The sequence below is a fragment of the Chiloscyllium punctatum genome, chromosome 8 (genome assembly GCF_047496795.1).
Source record: "Chiloscyllium punctatum isolate Juve2018m chromosome 8, sChiPun1.3, whole genome shotgun sequence".
Classification (NCBI taxonomy): domain Eukaryota; kingdom Metazoa; phylum Chordata; class Chondrichthyes; order Orectolobiformes; family Hemiscylliidae; genus Chiloscyllium; species Chiloscyllium punctatum.
Window position 1 is genome coordinate 70,250,277 of NC_092746.1, and position 23,598 is coordinate 70,273,874.

Sequence of the window (23,598 nt, forward strand, 5' to 3'; positions counted from 1 at the left end):
ACAGAGTTTTACATGAATTCATGCAGTTTTTGAGCTCAGAGTTCTACATGAATGTATGCAGTTTTTGAGCAAAGTATAATTTTTGAGCAAAGTACAATGTAACTCTGCAAGTACAAATTCACCCCACAAAATATATTTGTGCATGTGGGTCTTTGTCTGTCTGTGTTTGTGTGTGTCTGTCTGGGTTGGGGGTTATGAGTGTGAGAAAATGTATGTGTGTGTGTGTAGTGAATGCAGAGTCTCATAAATCTGTGAAGGGGTGCATGTGTGAGTGTGGGAGTGTGTGTGTCTGTAAGGGTGTGTGTGGGTGTCTGTGTGCGCGTCAGTGTGTATGTGTGTCCGTGTGTATAGGAGTGTGTGTGTGTATGTGTGTGTAGGAGTATCTGTGTGTGTGTGTATAGTGCAATGGTGGTCACCTGCAATGTGACATGAACCCAAGGTCCCGGTTGAGGCCCTCCCTATGGGTACCGAACTTAGCTATCAGCCTCTGCTCGGCCACTTTCCTCTGCTGCCTGTCCCGAAGTCCACTTTGGAGGATGGCCACCTGAAGGTCCGAGGCTGAATGTCCTGGACCACTGAAGTGTTCCCCAACTGGGAGGGAACCCTCCTGTCTGTTGATTGTTGTGCGGTGCCCATTCATCCGTTGTCGTAGTCTTTGCTTGGTTTCCCCAATGTACCATTGGGGACGCGCGCACAGGCACCCACCTACCAGCACCCAGTCCTTATCCCTCCAAACCCTTCCTATTCATATACCCATCCAAATGCTTCTTAAATACTGCAACTGAACTAGCCTCCACCACATCCTCTGTGATTCAGTGATGGTAATACCATTGAATGTCAAGGGCCAATGGTTAGATTGTCTCCTATTGGTGATGGTCATAGCCTGATTTTTGAGTGGTGTGAACGGTACTTGCATGTCATACTAAGCCTGGATATTGTCCAAATCTTGTCGCATTTGAACATGGACTGTTTCAGTATCTGCGGAGTCACAAATGGTGCTAGATATTGTGCAATCATCCCCACTCCTGACTTTATGGAGGGAAGGTCATTGATTAGGCAGATGAAAATGGTAAGGCCGAGGACTCCCCTGAGGAACTCCTGCAGAGATATCCTGGAGCTGAAATGACTGACCTCCAACAACCATGACTATCTTCCAACATATCAGGTATGACTCCCACCAGCGAAGAGTTTGCCCCATGATACCCATTGATCTCAGTTTTGCTAAGGCTCCTTGACATCACAATCAGTCGAATGCAGCTTTGCTGCCACTCTCAGTTCACCTCTGGAATTCAGCTCTTCTCTCCATCTTTGAAGCCAGGCTGTAATGAGGTCAGGGGCTGAGTGGCCCTGAAGGAACCCAAACTGGGCATCACTTAGCAGGTTATTGCTGAGCAGGAGCTGCTTGATAGACTCTTCAAAATCAAATTCTGCTGCACACAACAAAGGTCTGCCAATTCCTGCTGGTCCCATTTTTAGTGGATAGTTCAAAACGGTTTTCATGACCTTCGAATTGAAGTTCTCAGCATGTTTCACATTTCTCCCAACAAGACCTAGATCAGTCCCTACAGTGATATCAGTACCAGTATAATAAATTGCATTAAATTGTTTGATTCTTTGCCAATTATTAAATATTCATAATTCTGTTTGGATTATGGGACTTATTTGAAGTGGCCAGTTTATTTCCAGTTGCCTTTTTTTTATTGATTTTACCTCTGTAACATTCTTACAAAAAAATGACTAACTCAAATAATAGAAAGAATTTCTGCATAAAATATGTGTGTCTGTCTGGGTTGGGGGCTGTGAGTATGAGGAAGTGTATGTGTGTGTGTGTAGTGAGTGCAGAGTGTCTCAAGTCTGTGAGGGGGTGCATGTGTGAGTGTGGGAGTGTGTGTGTGTCTGTAAGGGTGTGTGTGGGTGTCTGTGCGCGCGTCCCCAATGGTACATTGGGGAAACCAAGCAAAGGCTACGACAATGGATAAATGGGCACCGCACAACAATCAACAGACAGGAGGGTTCCCTCCCAGTTGGGGAACACTTCAGTGGTCCAGGACATTCAGCCTCGGACCTTCAGGTGACCATCCTCCAAAGTGGACTTCGGGACAGGCAGCAGAGAAAGGTGGCCGAGCAGAGGCTGATAGCTAAGTTCGGTACCCATAGGGAGGACCTCAACCGGGACCTTGGGTTCATGTCAGGATGGTGTGTGGCTTGGAAGGGAACTTGCAGGTAGTAGTACTCCCATAGTCTTAGTCATCCTAGACCGTGATGGTTTGGTTCAGCCTCACAGCCCAGAAGAGGGGTGGATTGATGGTTAGGAAGTTGAGTTTATAGTAGGAGAGTGGCTACTGCCCCCCCCCAATGTTCTATTGCTTATCTAAAGCCTGATGTCCGACCAGCAATGTAAGAAAACTGAGGAAGCTAGGAGTGGCCAGTATTCTTTTAGAACCTGACATGATTTCAGTTTCTGCTTCTCAAAAGGAGAATGTGGGATGACAAGTACGAGGACATTGAGAGAAATCTTTTGTCTATTTGAGTGATAACTGGACATGGTGGGAAGAGATTATGTCTATGATTGAATCAGTAAGAATGGAACCGGGAAATTACAGAACAAGAAAGAAAAGCCAGTGAAAGTGTCTAGTGTAGCAAACTGTGTCAAAATTTACTGACTGACTGGTAGAAAAAGATGCAAAGGTTAGTCATACATGGTGCAATTTGTGACTCTAGAGCATAGAAAAAAAAAATTTCTCTTCAGTGAGCTATTTTGGATCCATTGTTCATGAAAACTGACTAAGATCCAATTCTGTCATCACAACCTGATTTCTACATTTGAAAACAGTCAATTATAGTCCTGATTCAGTGTGATGCATTCCACCACTTTGGTGTTAATGGTGTGTTCCAGTTATTGGTCCTAAATAAATCCTAAATGGTGCTAAAGTCCTATAAATGCCAGAGAAAGACAATCAAATCAATACTTTGAAGTGATTACGTTCCTGAGAAATGGTAATTATACAAGTACTGGCACACATCAACTCCAGCCTCCCAGATTGCCTTCATCCACAATTTGCCTACCATTGCAATAGGTCCACACCAGGTGCCATTTCTCTGGCCCTACACTCACCCCTGGAATTCTGGATAACAAGGACACCTACGTCAGACTTATTTATTGACTTTAGCTCTGCCTTCAACACGACAATTCCAACAAAACTAGTCATCTAGAGCTCTTCTCCACGGATGCTGTCTGACCTGCTGTGATCTCCAGCATTTGTTGTATCCAGTACAGATTCCAGCATCTGAAGTAATTTGCTGCAGAATCTAGGACACTGCTCCACCTTCTGCATCCTTGACTTCCTGACCTGCAGACCACAATCAGTAAGGATAGGTGACGAGAGATTCAAGTTCTTAGGAGTAAATATGACTAGATTTAGATTAGATTCCTTACAGTGTGGAAACAGGCCCTTCAGTCCAACAAGTCCGCACTGACCCTCTGAAGAGTAACCCACCCAGACCCATTTCCCTCTGACTAATGCACCTAACACTATGGGCAATTTAGCATAGCCAGATCACCTAATCTGCACATTGTTGGACTTTGGGAGGAAACCGGAGGAAACCCACGCTGACACTGGGTGAGTGTGCAAACTCCACACAGACAGTCACCCGAGGCTGGAATCAAACCTGAGTCCCTGGCGCTGTGAACCACCATTACAGCCTAGTGATCCTGGTGCATCCATGTTGATGCTATCGTCAAGAAAGCACACCAGTGCCTCTAGTTCCTTAGAAGGCTAAGGAAATTTGAAATCTCCACTGTAACTTTTACCAACTTTTATAGATGCATCATAAAAGCATCCTATCCGGATGCATCACTTTGCCCAGGACTGCAAGAAATTAGAGAATTGTGAATGCAGCCTAGTCCATCATCAAAACCAGCCTTCCACCCTGATGAAGGGCTTATGCCCAAAACGTCGATTCTCCTGTTCCTCGGATGCTGCCTGTCCTGCTGTGCTTTTCCAGCACCACACTCTCGACTCTGATCTCCAGCATCTGCAGTCCTCATTTTCTACTAGTTAATTTTATTCATTAACTCCATATACACTTCCTGCTGCCTCGGGAAAGCAGCCAGCATAATCAAAGATTCCTCCCATCCTGGTTATACTGCCCAATGGAAGAAGATACAGAAGTTTGAAAACACTTAACAACCGATTCAAGAACCGCTTGCTGTTATCAGATTTATGAACAAATCTCTCCTGTGTTAAAGTTGATCTTTCTCTGCAGCTGTAACACTATATTCTGCATTCTATTCTGTTACCCTGATGTACTTATGCAAGGTTTTACTTTTTTGGATTGCATACAAAACAGTACTTCTCACTGTATCTCAGTACATGGTGACAATAATAAGTCAAACCAAATAATTGAAATTCTTTTTAGAAGCCAGACTGTCTCCCTTACTACTTATTGAACAGTTCTGGGAAGGGTGTTTAAAGGTAGAATATCAAAACTATTATCCAAATCATCACCTAATATCTACATTTCCTTCAGAAATGGTCATGCTACTTAGGGACCTGAGGTTTTGCTTTGTACTGAGTGGTTGGAGGCTTCACCTATGTTTTGAACATTGAGAACTTATGGTGCTTGCCACATCTATAACATGAGTGACCTTAACCTTGTGTTCTTCACTTGTGATTGAGCGCAATATCAATGTTTTTCTTGATATTGGTTAATATATCTAATCCCTACTCCTGACCTGTACCCCTCCATCATCTCCATTCACATTTCAACACATTGAGTCAGAGACAAATTGCGAGATAGCTCCTGCAATGAAAAATAGGTGTTGGAGCTAAATCGATAGAATAAGAGTGGGACATAGAGGAATGCATGGTACAAAAAGTTAGACAGGAAAGAATGACAAACAATTGCAGAAATTAAGACTCTTTGCCAAGTATCTATGCGACCACGTGTTGTTATTCTTCATAAGCAGTTAAAAGACATGTTAAAACCTGCAACTTGATGCAAGTAGTTGTACAAGATTGGCGAAATGCCACCTGAAGTATGAAAATTGTTATAGCTTTTGATGGTGAAAATCAAAAAGTATAAAATGGTATATTAATCACTTTACATATGACTGTTTATTGTTATTTTGTTTCTTCTAACTATTTAAAGGCCAGCAAAGAGATTGTGCAAATTGTTCTAAAGTCCAGTAAACTGAATTAATCTGTTGGCTGAAGCACTTTTTGTACTGCAAATCCTTATTGAAAGCTTGGCATGATGCCACAGTTATCAAGAGTTACTTCTTTCTCTAGCACGCAGCATAATTCATTTCGTAATCGCTTTAATTCCCGAACTGAACACATTTGAGATCATCAATTAAGTGTGTTTTTGTTTTGGGTTATAGTTTGAGAGGGAGAAAAAGCATGTCTATTGTTATACAGTATTATGAAAGTATTATGTGCAGATCCCAGGAGAAAACTTGTGCCCAAATAAGGACATTTTAATACGTAAGCTGTGTGCAGAGAGTTGTATCCTTAAAGGATTGATACCTTCATGAACAATTGTTTGGATAATGTTATCTGTATATCGTTCTAGACTTGTGTTGTAATTATCTGAATCAGTTCTATTGTCAAATTGCTTGTGATGCATGCTCCTTATGGCTTGGCTCCTCTGAACAGCTGCTTGAGGGTTTCTCCAAAGGACTGCACTGCTTTAAATGGAACTGAGTTGCATAACACTGTTATATCTTTTACGTTATGAGCAAAATATTCCTGTTAGAAAAGGTAAGATAAGTTAAAGACGTAGTGACACTGGTCTCAGGATGAATGGCCATAGCAATGTTTGACGTTGAATTTCTAACACGTGAACTTCATTTTTAAGAAAATGAAACTCTATTGAGCTACTAAGTGGACTGTTTGCTTATTAGTATAATGATGAAGATAGCTACACAGGAACAGGATTCAGCAATTCAGCCTGTTCTGCCATTTAATATAGTCATGGCCGATTGTACATTTCAATGTCTTTTAGTCACACTTTCTCCTTAACTCTGTAGGCCATTCAAAAATCTATCAACCTTGACATTAAACATAGTCAAAAGATTATTGTTGGGGTCGAGATTCACAAGCCCCTGATCAAAAGAGTTTCTCCTCATCTGTTCTAAATGGTGTTCCATTTATTTTTAGATTGTACCCCTATGGTTTTAAACTTTCTCTTCAAGGAGAAACATCTTCCCTGCATCTACTCTGTCCAACCCTTTAAGTATATTTTAGGTTTCAATTAGATCACTACTTATTCTTCAAAACTTTAAAGAATAGAGACCCAGTTTGCCTAATCACTCTTTATAGGGCAGTCCTACCATTCCAGGTAGTTAGTTAACCTTTGTTGCACTGTGTCTAAAATAATGCTATCCTTTGAGGTAAGGAAATTAAAACAGCGCACAGTAGCCCAGATACAGTCTAACCAAATTCCAATAGAAACTAAATGTAAACTCATTATGCAAATTGATGTCCTTAAACACTTTGGCTTGGGTTACCCAAGTGTGCAATAAGATTGGTAAAAAGAGGAGTGAAAGGAAATATATGCTGAATGGTGTTTTTCAGAATAATATGAAGAAATAGATAAATTAGCTCAATTAATTGTTAGAAAGAACTTGATATATATGCAAACATAATATATATATATATATATATATATATCTCATTTCTCATAACCTCAGGACATCCGAAAGTACTGCACAGCCCAACATGTTGAAATGCAAGAAATGATGTGATTGAGAGATGAACATTAGGAGAGGGTGTTATGGAAGCTGGGAAAGATGGACATTTAGGTTTCCCAGGGAGATCTTGCCAATTTTACTAGACAATTGGTGTCTAAAATCAAAGTTAGGTTAGTATTGAGAGATAATATGTATTTGAGGACCATGCCACCTTTGTTGAAATAAAAGACAGTAACTGGGATTTGGGAATGTCTTAGAGTCATAGAGATGTACAGCATGGAAACAGACCCTTCAGTTCAACCCGTCCATGCCGACCAGATATCCCAACCCAATCTACTCCCACCTGCCAGTTCCCGGTCCATATCCCTCCAAACCCTTCCTATTCATATCCAAATGCCTCTTACATGTTGCAATTGTACCAGCTTCCACCACTTCCTCTGGCATCTCATTCCATACATGTACCATTCTCTGTGTGAAAAAGTTGGCCCATAGGTCTCTTTTATATCTTTCCCCTCTCACCCTAAACCTATGCCCTCTAGTTCTGGACTCCCCGACCCCAGGGAAAAGACTTTGCCTATTTATCCTATCCATGCCCATCATAATTTTGTAAACCTCTATAAGGTTACTCCTCAGCCTCCGACGCTCCAGGGAAAACAACCCCAGCCTGTTCAGCCTCTCCCTGTAGCTCAGATCCTCCAACATCCTGGCAACATCCTTGTAAATCTTTTCTGAACCCTTTCAAGTTTCACAACATCTTTCCACTAGGAAGGAGACCAGAATTGCACGCAATATTCAAACAGTGGCCTAACCAATGTCCTGTACAGCCGCAACATGACCTCCCAACTGCTGTACTTATGGTCTTACTTAATACTCTGACCAATAAAGGAAAGCATACCAAAAGCCTTTTTCACTATCCTATCTACCTGTGACTCCACTTTCAAGGAGCTATGAACCTGCAGTCCAAGGTCTCTTTGTTTAGCAACACTCCCTAGGACCTTATCATTAAGTGTATAAGTCCTGATAAGATTTGCTTTCCCAAAATGCAGCACCTAGCACTTATCTGAATTGAACTCCATCTGCCACTTCTCAGCCCATTGGCACATCTGGTCAAGATCCTGTTGTAATCCTGAGGTAACCCTCTTCGCTGTCCATTACACCTCCAGTTTTGGTGTCATCTGCAAACTTACTAACTGGACCTCTTATGCTCTCATCCAAATCATTTATGTAAATGACAAAAAGTAGAGGGCCCAACACCAATCCTTGTGGCACTCCACTGGTCAAAGGCCTCCAATCTGAAAAACAACCCTCCACCACCACCCTCTGTCTTCTACCTTTGAGCCAGTTCTGTATCCAAATGGCTAGTTCTCCCTGTATTCCATGAAATCTAACCTTGCTAATCAGTCTCACATGGGGAACCTTGTTGAACGCCTTACTGAAGTCCATATAGATCACATCTATTGCTCTGCCCTCATCAATCCTCTTTGCTACTTCATCAAAAGTCTCAATCAAGCTTGTGAGACATGATTTCCCACACACAAAACCATGTTGACTATCCCGAATCAGTCCTTGCCTGTCCCTCAGGATTCCCTCCAACAACTTGCCCACCACCAAGGTCAGGATCAATGGTCTATAGTTCCCTGGCTTGTCCTTACCACCCTTCTTAAACAGTGGCACCACGTTTGCCAACCTCCAGTCTTCCGGCACCTTACCTGTGACTATCGATGACACAAATATCTCAGCAAGAGGCCCAGCAATCACTTCTCTAGCTTCCTACAGAGTTCTCAGGTACACCTGATCAGGTCCTGGGGATTTATCCACCTTTAACCATTTCAAGACATCCAGCACTTCCTCCTCTGTAATCCGGACATTTTGCAAGATGTCACCATCTATTTCCCTACAGTCTATATCTGCCATATCCTTTTCCACAGTAAATACTGATGCAAAATATTCATTTAGTATCTCCCCCTTTTTCTGTGGCTCCACACAAAGGCCACCTTGCTGATCTCTGAGGGGCCCTATTCTCTCCTTAGTTACCCTTTTGTCCTTAATATATTTGTAAAGCCCCTTTGGATTCTCCTTAATTCTATTTGCCAAAGGTATCTCATGTCCCCGTTTTGCCCTCCTGATTTCCCTCTGAAGTATACTCCTACTTTCTTTATACTCTAAGGATTCACTCGATCTATCCTGACTGTACCTGACATATGCTTCCTTCTTTTTCATAACCAAACCCTCAATGTCTTTAGTCATCCAGCAGTCCCTATACCTACCAGCCTTCCCTTTCACCCTGACAGGAATATACTTTCTCTGGATTCTCGTTATCTCATTTCTGAAGGCTTCCCATTTTCCAGCTGTCCCTTTACTTGCGAACATCTGCCTCCAATCAGCTTTTGAAAGTTCTTGCCTAATACCGTCAAAATTGGCCTTTCTCCAATTTAGAACTTCAACTTTTAGATCTGGTCTATCCTTTTCCATCACTATTTTAAAATGAATAGAATTATGGTCACTGGCCCCAAAGTGCTCCCCCACTGACACCTCAGTCACCTGCCCTGCCTTATTTCTCAAGAGTAGGTCAAGGTTTGCACCTTCTCTAGTAGGTATATCCACATACTGAATCAGAAAATTGTCTTGTACACACTTAAGAAATTCCTCTCCATCTAAACCTTTAACACTATTGCGGTCCCAGTTGATGTTTGGAAAGTTAAAATCCCCTACCATAACTACCCTATTATTCTTACAGATAGCTGAGATCTCCTTCCAAGTTTTTTTCTCAATTTCCCTCTGACTATTGGGGGGGCCTATAATACAATCCCAATAAGGTGATCATCCCTTTCTTACTTCTCAGTTCAACCCAAATACCTTCCCTGGATGTATTTCCAGGAATATCCTCCCTTAGCCCAGCTGTAATGCTATCCCTTATCAAAAATGCCACTCCCCCTTCTCTTTTGCCTCCCTCTCTATCCTTTCTGTAACATTTGTATCCTGGAACATTCAGCTGCCAGTCCTGCCCATCCCTGAGCATGTTTCCGTAATTGCTGTAATATCCCAGTCCCATGTTCCTAACCATGTCCTGAGTTCATCTGCCTTCCCAGTTAGGCCCCTTGCATTGAAATAAATGCAGTTTAATTTATTAGTCTTACCTTGTCCCTGCCTGCCCTAACTGTTTGACTCACTTCTGTTCTCAGCTGTACCCATCTCAGATCGATCTCTTTCCTCACTATCTCCCTGGGTCCCACCTCCCCCCACCTTACTAGTTCAAATCCTCCCAAGCAGTTCTCGCAAATTTCTCTGCCAGTATATGAGTCCCCTTCCAATTTAGGTGCAATCCGTCCTCCTTGTACAGGTCACTTCTACCCCAAAAAAGATTCCAATGATCCAAAAATGGGAATCCTCTCCCATACACCAGCTCCTCAGCCATGCAGTCATCTGCTCTATCCTCCTATTCCTGCCCTCACTAGCTCGTAGCACTGGGAGTTATCCAGATATTACTACTCTTGAGGACCTCCTTTTTAAAATTCTACCTAACTCTCTGTAATCTCCCTTCAATGTCTCAACCTTTTCCCTTCCAATGTCGTTGGTTCCAATGTGGACAATGACCTCCTGCTGGCCCCTCTCCCCCTTGAGAACATTCTGCACCCTCTCTGAGACATCCTTGATCCTGGCACCATGGAAACAACACACCATTCTGCTTTTTCTCTGCTGGCCACAGAAACGTCTGTCTGTACCTCAGACTACAGAATCCCCTAACACAATTGATCTCTTGGAAGCCGACGTACCCCTCGTTGCATTAGAGCCAGTCTCAATACCAGAAACTTGGCTGTTTGTGCTACGTTCCCCTGAGAATCCATCACCCCCTACATTTTCCAAAACAGCATACCTGTTTGAAATGGGTACATCCACAAAAGACTCCTGCTCTAGCTGCCTACCTCTCTTACCTTTCCTGGAGTTAACCCATCTATGTGACTGTATCTGAGACTTTCCCCCTCTTCTATAACTGCCATCCATCACATACTGTAGCTGTTGCAAATTCCTCATCGCTTCTATTTGTCTCTCCAACCGATCCACTCGATCTGATACGATTTGCATCCAACAGCATTTATGGTAGATATAATCCACAGTAACCCTTAAACTCCCTTTAAACTCCCACATCTGACAAGAAGTACATATCACTGCAAAGGCCATTTTTGCTCCTTCACAATCTACAGATCCAGAAAATAACATCGTCTTATTCCCCTACAAACACTGACCAGGTTAAATTAATAGCTATGGCTTATATTTTAAGTTTAATCAAGAGACTTATCTCCAAAAACATATAATCAAGAAAGAATCCACTGGACCCACTACTGCAGCCTTTCTATTGGACAGACTTAAAACAACAATTAACTTATCTGATTCTATGCTGTGAACTTCGCCCAACAGTTCCTTCCAAGATTAGCTGTGAATTTCACTGTTTGTTAATTTTCCCAGATGCACTCCGAAGTCCAGCAAATTCAAACAGCAAAGGCGGTAACTGTGCAGGTTTTATCTCTCTCTCTCTCTTTCTCTCTCTCTCTCATGCACTGTCCTCACCATGTGCTTCCTTTGTCTGCTCTTCTCCCTTTTAAACTGCTGTTGTTTTGACTTTTTTTTCCCAAAGTTCCAAAACAATGCAACAGCATATCAAACAGTAATTGCTGCTCCTGGAATTTGAGGAAATCACCTCCAACACCTAAAATACCTCAAAAAAAGGAGCAGAATTCTGGCTGTAAGGTTCTTACAGCCAGAAATTTTTCCCATCCTCCATCTTGGATTACCCAGAATGTGTTCAGGGCAGGGTGTTAGGTTCTCCATTTTGTTACTTTTGACATATAACCTTAGAGATTTTAAAATAAGTCATTCTCAGAATTTTGATATCACTGCCAAGAATTAAATTTGTCACCCATTCTTAGGTTTTCAAAGATGTGACCAAGGGTAGATGAGGACACTACGTTTGATGTAGTCTACTTGGATCACAGTAAGGCTTTTGATAAGGTCCCATATCGGAGATTGGCAGCAAAGAAAAGAGCAGATGGGATCGAAGGAAAATATTCAATTAGATCCAGAATTGGTAGAGTGTAATGGTCGAATTTTGTTGTGACTGGGACTGGAAATCTGTAGGACCCTGCTGTTTGTGCTATATGTAGATAATTTAGACTTGAGTGTAGGAGGGTTGATCAGTAAGTCGGGGAACATATGAAAATTAGTACAGTGGTAAATAGTGAGGAGGGTAGCCTTAGATTATGGGAGAATATAGATGGCTGGTCAGATGGGTTGATGAGTGGCAAATGGAAGTCAATCCAATAGAGTCAAGAAGATGCACTTGGGCAGACCAAACAAGGCAAAGGAATACATAATGAATGATTGGACCCTGAGAAACGTTGAGGATCAGAGGGACCTTGGTGTGCATGTCCACAGTTCTCTTAAGGTGATGGACAGATAAATTGGTTATCTTAGCATATGGGATAATTGCCATTATTAGCTGAGGGATAGAGTTGAAGAGTAGTGAAGTTTTGCTGGGAATATATAAAACATTGGTTACGCCACAGCTAGAGTATTGTGTGTAGCTCTGAAATCCGCGTTATGCATAGGATGTGATTGTACCAAAGGGGGTACAGAGGTTTCGTCTAGGCTGGAGAGTTTTAGTTATGTTGGAAAGGCTGAGGTTGTATTCCTTGGAACAGAGGGAAATTGAGTGGGGACATGATTGAGCTATATAAATTTATGAAGTGCATTGATGGTGTAGATGGAAAGAAACTTTGTCCTTGGTGAAGGGATCAAAAACTGGGGCTATAGATTTAAGGTAAAGGGCTGGGGGTTTTGGAGAGAATGTCAGGAAAATCTACCTTTTTTTGTTCAGAGGGTGATGGGAAGCTGGAACATGCTGCCTGTAAGTGCGGTAGAGTCAGAAACCCTCATAACATTAAAGTATCTTAAATGTACATTGGGACCTTGATCAGTTGAGCCAATGGACCAAGCAGTGGGTGATGGAGTTCAGTTTAGATAAATGTGAGGTGTTGCATTTTGGTGAGGCAAATCAGGGCAGGACTTGTACAGTTAATGGTAGAGCTCTGGGGAGTGTTGCCGAACAAAGACACCTAGTGGTACAGGTACATAATTCCCTTAAAGTGGAGTCACAGGTAGACAGCGCGGCAAAGAAGGTGTTAGGTATAAAATTAATTCAGCTAAAATTTACTCATTGCCTTTCAACTTAGGATGACATGGTTTTGGAGGTATTGAGCGCAAAATGGCTACAACTCTATCCCCCCTTTATTACAGGAGTAATGTTCAATAAAATAAAAATAGTTTTAAATAAAGTACTTAATAAAAATGAACAAACTCAAAATAGTACATAACTATAAAGAATGTAGATTTTTAAACTGATTTAGCAATTCTTCCTGTATCATCAAATCAGTAAAAGCCTAAACCTAACTTTTGGAATAATGTATTGTATTGTTTCCCACTAATATTAGGTATTAACATAACAAATGTACTATATGCAGTTTCCATAGAAAAAGTTAATTAAATTTAGGAGAATAAGTGTTCCTCCTTTGTCTTATGTCTGAAAAGAATTGCTGAAATACATATTTACATTAACCAGGTAATATGAAGAATCTGTAAGTTTATTTTTATATATAAATGTGTTGACATTTATTATAATCTTGAAAATCTTAGGAAGAGTTAGTTGACTTTTCCAAGTCTGCAGTTTAAATACTCCATGATATTAAAGCATTTGTACGCTTGCCAAATGCATGAATAGGTTGCAGGACCAAAGGAGAGGGCATCCCTGATATTTTTGTGCGTTCTGTTTGCTTTGTTACTGTGGTGTTTCAGCTGTCAGTTCAAATTTTGGCCTGTCGGGTTGTTAGGACAACATCTCATTAAAGAAATTGCTTGAAGTAATTTTGTGTCAGAGTTTCGATAAACTGAGATTCTGAGGCAGAGCAAAGCCTATCCTTTGGATGTACTGCTTTCCTCACACCATTTCTATACCACAGGCACATCTTGTTGATTGTTATTTTCCAGAGCTGGAGGTGAAGTTGACAAAAAAAAGTGCGTCCTTCAGTTTTGCTGAACTATATCTGTCCCTTCATTGCAGTTAGTACAGTGCAGAAAGCTTAAGTGACTCCTGTGATTTGCCTCCCACACATGTGGCAGTACCTCCAATCCCTTTTGACAAAATAATTTCTGGTTAGTTTTTTTGTGGCTGATTGAGTGCTGCAATCCATTTAGAAGAAAAATCTAGACTCCTGCATTGTGCACAACTTTTCAATATTGCCCATAGTTATTTTAACATTGAACATTTTGGTAGGGAATGGAGGAATACGGACCACATAGAGGCAAAAGATTTTATGTTTAGAAAAGTCTTGTGTTGGTGAAGACTTGGTGGGCTGAAGGGCCTGTTCCTTTGTTTTAGGTCTGCATATATATATATATATATATATATATATATACCTTTGTAAATATATTCAATTATTAGATTAATTAATTGGTCTTTTGTAAGTTTAATTGTTTTTATTCCAATCATAATTTTACTTGCAATAATTAAAATATCCAATATAAAAATACCCACATCATGCAGAGTGTAATTTGGTATTGTTTCTGTATTGCATCCAAATATTCATCCTGGTATTTGTGATATAGTCCTAAGCTTCTGATCGTGTAGTGAAATAGGTTGAACTGGCTTTGTATTTTTGCCTTTTATTACTATTGCTGTTAATTTATTGGCAGTAAAACAAGTTAATTGTGTTATGTTACCATTAACTTGATTAATAAGCAGGTGAATAATTGCAGCGGCTCATTTATTTTCAGTAATTGAAAGCTCTATTGACTATGGAAACTGATCTTTAAATGGAAAGATCCTCGGGGGTGGGGGGGGGGGGAGCGGGTGTGTGAGGATAAGGGGATACTGGCACTAGCAGATGTTAAACCTCATAAACAGAGGTGTTGTTGTGTCATTGTGCATATCAGGTAAAGAGGAGATATAGTATTGTGACTGAGGTATAAGTATTTACAAGTTTCCAGTCAGTATATGACAAGAATCAACCTAATAAACCAATGTTCATTGTAATACATCATTGTAATGACGATGATCGAGTGCGATCAGAATAAAGCAAATTAATAGCAAAAATATTGTCACTGAAAATCTGGAACAAAAATCAGAAAACACAGGGAACACAGCAGCTTGGTCAGCATCTTTGGAGAGAACAAACCATTAGTTTTTCAGGTGTAGATCATCTGTCATAATTCCAAGGTATTTCAGATTAACCATATCTAAAAATGAAACAACGGGAAAGAGCGGAAGTGGAATGGACAAAACACTAGTGAATGTACATACATGCTTTGGAAAATTCTGCTGAACAGTGTAAATTCTCATTTCAAATGACATAGTTTCTTCTTTGGTATTCCCTTGGGATCAATTCCCTTGCATCCACTCTGGTTTGAGGAATTCTGTGCAGGCTAGTAAGTTCAATATCTGCAGATTGAACCTTCTCTAGTTTGGTCAAACTACAGGCATGGACTCATGCATTGGTAGGAATTTTGCCACTTTCATGGAGGCTTTGAGGACATAATTAAGGCATTTACACTGTCCACCTGAAAGTATCTTCGCTGGATTCCATGTTGTTATGAATAAGAACAAATCCCCTCAAAACATTTTAAGGTAGTCTCAACCCTAACTTTTTCTTATTTTAAAGGAAATTATAAAGTATCTCAGATGCAATTCGACAGGTCAAACTGCGTGATGTTAGACAAAACAATTTATTTAAACATTGTAGTTAAAATACAACCAAAGAAAGAGGAATTTAGAATAAATTAACTCTTTGAAAACTTAACAAAATAATAGATACAGTAACAATTACTAATTACCATTCCAATGTGGTAACATCCCATATACACACCCTTTGGCAAAAAAAAGGAAAACTCAGATGCAGATTCTGACATGCAGTTCTCCAATCTAGGAGGAAAATGACATCAAGAGAAAATTCAGGGAGAGTAGCAGCCAAGATACATTCACTGAAGCTTCTAAATCTTTTGAGACCCTAATAGCTTCGGCTTAAAGCTAAACCTAAAAGCTTTTTAAAAACATTTAGAAAGCCTGGTCTGTGAGAGCTAGCCACACCCAGGCTGCTTCTGTTGTTTCAAATTTCAAAAAAATACGAAGGCCTCAAGTTTTACTTTCTTAGAGACAGCTCTACACCTCTGCCTTATAACCTGTCTTCAATAACAAAAACAGGATAAAACAACCTCTTAAAATGACAGCATCGTCACAATGTGGTATCAAGTATAAAAATAATTTATCTGCCAGGAGGATCCACTTTCGTAATTTGTGCCTCAGTGCAGGTATGTTGACTTTGGATCAGATGCTGTTGTTAAACTACCTTTCTTACAACTGAATTTGGAGCATCTTGTAAGGACACAGCTCGTGATAATTCTCCAATGCATTTGGGTGCTTGTTGTAGGTATTAAAAACTCTAAAGCATACAGGAGTGTATGATCAGTGCTGCTGAATGTAACTGAGTCTCAATATTTGAGATCCAGGCCCTCAATTACTCTCTTCCTTAGTTAGAATCAGAGTTGTGGAGATGACTTGGAGGTGCCAGTGTTGTACTGGGGTAGACAAAGTTTAAAAATCACACAACACCGGGTTATAGTTCAACAGGTTTATGTGGAAGCACTAGCTTTTGGAGAGACACGCCTTCATCAGGTGGTTGAAGAAGCAGTGCTCTGAAAGCTAGTGGTTCCAGTTATAGAGATGTACTGCATGGAAACAAACCCTTCAGTCCAAATCATCCATGCCGATCAGATATCCTAATTAAACCTAGTCCCATTTGCCAACATTTGCTCATATCCCTCTAAGCCCTTCCTTTTCATAATACCCATCCAGATGCCTTTTAAATATTTTAATTGTACCAGCCACCACCACCACTTCCTCTGGCAGCTATTCCATAGACACACTGCCCTCTGTGGAAAATGATGCCCCAGAGGTTCCTTTTAAATGTTTCCCCTCTCGCTTTAAACCTATGCTATCTAGTTTTAGACTCCCTCACCCTAGGGAAAAGACCTTGTCTATTTATCCTATCCATGTCCCCACAGATTTTATAAACTTCCATAAGGTCACCCCTCCATCTCTGCTCCATGGAAACCAGGCCTAGCCTATTCATCCTCTTCCTGTAGCTCAAACTCTCCAATCCTGGTGACATCCTTGTAAATCTTTTTTGAATCCTTTCAAGTTTCACAACATCCTTCCTATAGAAGGAAGACCAGAACTGAACGCAGTTTGCCAAAAGTGGCCTAACCAATGTCCTGTACAGCCGCAACATGACCTCCCAGCTCCTTTACTCAATGCACTGACCAATAAAGGCAAGCATAACAAATGCCTGCTTATTAACCACTTTCAAGAAACTGTGAACTTGCACTCCAAAATCTCAGCAGCACGCCCCAGGTCCTTACCATTAAGTGTATAAGAACTTCCCTGATTTCCCTTTCCAAACTGCAGCACCTCACATTTATCTAAATTAAACTTCATCTGCTACTCCTCAGCCCATAGGCCTATTTGATCAAGATCCTGTTGTACTCTGAGGTAATCACCTTCGCTGTCCACTACACCTCCAATTTTTGGTGTCATCTGCAAAATTTTTATTAACTTCGATAAGTTACTGCTTATTGCGGCTGCCATTATAACTGGGAAGATGACAGTGTAGACAACTTTGGGTATAAGAATGGGGGCTGGCATTAGAAGAATCAAAGCAACAAATCTAATCAGACTGAAAAACCACTTCAATATATTGCCAAAAGAGATGTGGGAGATGAATTCTTTGCATAGCAACATTAGGGTCCCAACCCAAGAGCTAATATCCAGCCTCTGGAGAATTGTAGAGTTATTGACTTTCTTTGAGTATAGAATGAGCTGCCAGAGGGAGTGGTGGAGGCTGGTTCAATTACAACATTTAAAAGACATCTGAATGGGTATATGAAAGGAAGGGTATAGAGGGATAGGGACCAAGTGCTAGCAAATGGGACTAGATTAGGTTAGGATATCTGGTCAGTAAGGACTGAAGGGTCTGTTTCCATGCTGTACATCTCTCTGACTCTATGACTTTACACAAAGGCATTTGTTGACAGTGATGAATTTTGTTCTCTGTCATTTTCTGCCAAGTGGGAACTCCCATGATATGGAAAATGATCGGTGTTTTTCAGGATCACACTGAAGAGGATGTTGATTTTCTGAGCATTTGATGAAAGACTCATTTTTTTCATATGCTTTGTCAGCCCCTTCTCCAATGAGCCGGAGTTCAGGTTCTAAGTGAGTATGCTCAAAATGACATAATTAGCACATTGGAGTTCAGTGTTTGACAATGGAAAGATTTTGATTTGGATTAACGGAGTAATGTTTCCTGCCTGTTCAGCAAATGACCTCCGTGCCTTTGAGTAATATGTTAGAAGTGAGGTGCAACTCTGCCATGCAGAAGATGAAGAGGAGGGTTGGCCTGAAGAATCACTTATTACATGTTACCTTGGAATTGATGAAGGAGGGAGAAACAAATGTCTGAGGGCAAACAGATTTGGGCAGTATACTCCATAAGCCATCCCAATTGAAGGCTTTTTTGAGGACAAAAAAGGCTATGTAAAGTAATTTTGCATTTTTTCTCGGATTTACAGCATAGTGAAGATAATTCTGGATATAGGTTTGCTTGCTGAGCTGGAAGATTCATTTTCAGACCATTACTAGATAATATCTTCAGTGACCCACTGGATGAAGCACTGCTGATGATTCCTGCTTTCTATTTATATGTTTGGGTTTCTTCGATTTAGTGATGTCATTTCCTGTGGTGATATCATTTCCGGTTCTTTTTCTCGGGGGTGGTAAATCGCGTCCAGGTCAATGTGTTTGTTGATAGAGTTCTAGTTGGAATGCCATGCTTCTAGGAATTCTTGTGCGTATCTCTGTTTGACTTGCGTTAGGTTGGGTGTGTTGTCCCAGTCGAAGTGGAGTCCTTCCTCATCTGTATGTAAGGATACTAGTGAGAGTGGGTCGTGTGATTTTGTGGTTAGCTGATGTTCATGTATCCTGGTGGCTAGTTTTCTGCCTGTTTGTCCAATGTAGTGTTTGTTACAGTCCTTGCATGGTATTTTGTAAATGACATTAGTTTTCTTTGTTGTCTGTATAGGGTCTTTCAAGTTCATTAGCTGCTGTCTTCGTGTGTTGGTGGGTTTATGGGCTACCATGATGCTCAGGGGTCTGAGTAGTCTGGCAGTCATTTCTGAGATGTCTTTGGTTTAGGGGAGAGTGGTTAGGGTTTCTGGATGTGTTTTGTCTGCTTGTTGGGGTTTGTTGCTGAGAAATCGCCAGACTGTGTTCATTGGATACCCATTCTTTTTGTATACACTGTATAGTGAAGATAATGTCTACTGCCCCTCTTAGTGGCTGAAAACCACACTGTTATCTGTGAGCAGCTGTTTGGTCACTTGAGGAGCTTTGCAATGCTCTTCGCTGTGGCTGACAACAGGGAGGCTTCTTTGTAGTGACTGCAGTCAGACTTGTTTCTTTCTTGAAGATAGTGATGGCCAGATATCTCCAAAATCTCCTGTTATGTAATTCTCTATTGACGTATTGGACGTTGGTGTCACCAACTGGGCCAGCATTTATTGCCTGTCAGATTACTGTTTTCCAACAGATTATTGTTTTCCCATGCGTTCTCACTCACCTTGGGCTTTTGGACTGTGTATGTTGGCAGGTTGCTGGTGATTTTGGAACCTGGATATATGAAGCTATCTGTAATCTCAACGTCACAATCTCAAATACAAATTGATAGTTCATAGGTCCTGGAATTTGTCATCTCCATCTGCATACAATTAATGATCTCTTTCTCTACCTAGTGTATGAGTAATGGTGTATACCTAAAGACTTCTGAATGCTGAACTGGCCAGTACTGGATGTTCATACCTCTGGTGCACAGAAGGTGAGATGATGGACCCTGACACGCATAACCAGGAATCATTTACCAACGGCAGTGATCACTGAAGACTGATTGTCTCTGTCTCTGAAATAGCCTTGGACAGCAAAAATAAACACCAAGCTCAGCTGGCTAAGAAAGCACAGATAATAGCCACACCACCTCAGCCCACTATCTTCATGTGCAGAAAATGTGAAGGAGACTACCATGCTAAATTGGGGCTTCTGTTTAGCATAGTTTTTGCCTTGGTGATCAACTCCATAATTTTACATGATAGTGATGTCAGGGATGGAAAAGCAGTAATCTTATATTCAAACTATATAAAACACTGGGCTGTTGGTATAATACTATCAGTTGTAGTCACTACAATGTGTTTATTGCCTATCAGATTATTGTTTTCCATGAAGGATGTGATTATATTAGGGAGCGTAGAGGAGAGCTTTACGAGGATGCTGCTAGGAATGGAAAATTTTAGCGATGTGGAATGATTCGATAGGCTGGAGATGTATCCTTTGAAATGAACAACGTTAAGGGACGAATTAATTGAGGCAGTGAATAAGGGGGACCTATTCCTTTTAGCAGCAAAATCACTCATCACAGGGCACTGATTTTAAGTATTTGGTAGAAGGATTAGTAAAGGGGAGTGAGGAAGTGTATGGAACTGACTGTCTGAAAGGATGATAGAGGTGGACACCCTGTCACGTTTATAGAGTACTCTGATATGCACTTGAAGTGCTTTAATCTAGCAGGCTATGGACAAAGAGCTGGAGAATGGAATTAGTCTTGATAACTCCCTTTCAGCCGAATCAGTCACACTGAGCTCAATGGATCCCTTCTGTGCCTTCCCTTTTTATATGTTTCTCTGCATAGTAGTGAAAATTGAAAGACCAGCTGGATTTATAATATTAACTCCTTAGATTCGATCATTCAGACTACTCTTTCTAATATAATTTCCTTTTTGCCTCACACCATAGTCCATCTAATTTAATCATTTCTACCTTCAAGCCAATCACTTCCCATTCCTTTTGTTCACAACCCTCCCTTCTCTTTGCCTGCCTTTGTACTTGCTTAAGTCCTGTTCCATCTACAGCATCTTCTAATACTGATGGAAAAAAAAGTCAAGTATTTTTCTCTCCACATTATGCCTGTCTTGCTGAGTATCTCCTGCATGTTCTGTCCTTATCATGTTACAATGACTAATAACTTTTTTAAAAAAAATTCCCAGCTGTCAACAGAAAGAGCACGAGAAATACTCGTATAAATACATATATAAGCAATGAATTAGGAACAGGAGCTTTCAATTACTGGAGTAAGCTCTATCATTTGTTAAGGCCGAGGTTTATGTAATTTGGTCTCAACTCCACCTTGTTGCCTCCCTCCCTAAATCCTTTAGTTCTTGATTGATAATTGAGCCTCAGTAATTCGGCCTTAAAAAATATGCTCAATAACCCTGCCTCCAGGACTCTGAAAAAGCAAGTTCCATGGACTCCCAGCCCTCTCTATTTTAAATGGGAGATCTCTTTCTTTTTTAAACTCATTCCTAGTTCTGGGAACTGCTACAAGGTGAAACATTCTTTCAGCATTCACCATGCCAATTCCCCTCTATCTTATATGCTTCAATAAGATCACCCTATTCTTCTGAACTGTAGCGAAACAGGCCCATCCTGTCCAAACTTCTTTCATCTCAGAAATCAGTTGACTGAAGTGCTTCCAATTCAGTTATGTTCTTTCTTAAATAAAGAGACCATGGCTTCACGCTGTATTCTGAATGTGGTCTTGTCAATATTTTGCACAACTGCAGCAAAATGTCATTTTATTTAAAAAAAAACCTTTACTGTAGCTAATAAGCTAAAATAAAACAAATGCCACCAAACAAAGGAAAGGCACCTTCACGTGGATCAACTTTTTGAGCCCCTTTTTCCCCACATGAAGCAATTGTATGCAGTTGCAATGTTATGTGTCAAGGTTTTTTCCAGTTTGCACCAGTCTCACTACTGCCTGTTCTGCCATTGAAATTGTCTGGTATTAGAATCATCAGGGAAACCGACTCTTCAACACAATTTGTCCATGCTGACCAGATTTCCTAAACTGAACTAGTCCCATTTGGCCCATATCCCTCTAAACCTTTCCCATCCATGTACCTGTCCAAATGTCTTTTTTTTAATTCATCTATGGAATGTGGGCATCGGGCTTTTGCCCGAAACGTCGATTTTACTGCTCCTCGGATACTGCCTGAACTGCTGTGCTTTTCCAACACCACTAATCCAGATCTTTGGCTAGAGCCAACATTTGCCCAGAGGGCAATTAAGAGTCAAACACATTGCTGTGGGTCTAGAGTCACTTGTAGGCCAGACACTAAGAATGGCATTAGTGAACCAGGTGGTTTTCCCTGATAATGGATTCATAGCCATCTTTAGAATCTTAACTGAATTCAAATTTCACCATCAGTCATGATGAGATTTGAACCCAGGTCCCTTTTTCTGGGTCTCTGGATTAACATTCCAGCAACAATACAACTTGGCCATCGCCTCCCCTATTTTAAATGTTGTAATTGTACTCGCCTTTACCACCATCTCTGGCAGCTTGTTCCAGATACGCATCCCCTATGTGTGAAAAAGATGCTCTTTTCAGTATTTCTTCTCTTACTTTAAACCTATGCCATCTAGTTTTCGATTCTCCTACCCTGTGGAAAAGACCTTGGCTGTTCACCTTATCTATGCCCCTCATAATTTTAGAAACCACGATAAGATCACCCTTCAGCCTTCTACATTCCAAAGAAAAAAGCCCCATCCTATCCAACCTGTCATAAGTCAAAAACCGGTAAAGCCTTGCAAATTATTTTTGCATCCTTTCCAGTTAAATAACATTCCTTCCTGTAGCAGGGTGGCCAGAATTGAACATAGTACTCCAAATGTGGCCTTATCAATATCTTGCACAGCTGTAATATGTCCCAACTCTTGTATCAGTGCAGTGACTGATGAAGGCAATCGTGCCAAACGCTTTCTTCACCATCATATCTATCTGTGATGGCACTTTCAAAGAATGATGTACCTGCACCCCTAGCTCTCTCTGTTCAAGAACACTCCCCCAGGCCCTACCATTAATTGTGTAAGTCCTGCCTTCATTTGACTTACCAAAATGCAACATTTCTCATTTATCTAAATTAAACTCCACCCACTGGCATACTGGTCCAGTTGATCAAAATGCTGTTGTACTCTTTTAGATAACCATCTTCACTGTCCATTATACCACCAATTTTAGTGTCATCCCCAAACTTACTAACCATGCCTCCTTTAATCTCATCCAAATTGTTCTTATAAATGACGAATAATAATGGATCCAGCACCAATCCTTGCGGCACGCCTCCAGGCCTCCACAGGCCTCCAGTCTGAACAAAAGTCCCCTACCAACATACTCTATCTGCTACTGTCAAGCCAATTTTTGTATCTAGTTGACTAGCTTTGCTTGGATCCAATGTGATCTAACCGTTGTAACCAGACTATCATGTGGAATCTTGTCAAAGGCCTTGCTAAAGTCAATGTGGAAAATATCTACCATGCTGCCTTCATCTATCATCTTGATCATCTCTTCAAAAAACTCAATCAAGTTTGTGAGACATGATTTCCCATGCACAAAGCCATGCAGATTATCCCTAATCCGTTCTTGCCTTTCCAAATGCATGTAGATCCTGTCTCTCAGAATCCCCTCCAACAATGTACCCACCACTGCTGTCAGGCTGTGTATTCCCTGGATTTTCCTTGCAGCCTTTCTTAAACACTGGCAGAGTGTTAGCCATCTGCCAGCATCTCACCTGTGGCTATCAGTGATACAATTATCTCTGCCTGGGGACCTGCAATACATCCCTAATTTCCAAAATTGTTTCATTGAGTATTCTAAAATGGATTTCTACCAGATAGGCCCACCTTGGTGATTTCT

The 23,598-nt window shown here is 40.9% G+C and overlaps 1 protein-coding gene across 1 annotated transcript in view; it reads left to right on the forward strand.

Moving 5' to 3' along the window:
• ctnnal1 (catenin (cadherin-associated protein), alpha-like 1) overlaps window positions 1-23,598 on the forward strand; it is a 314,649-nt gene that overhangs the window by 160,326 nt on the left and 130,725 nt on the right. The window lies entirely within an intron of this gene.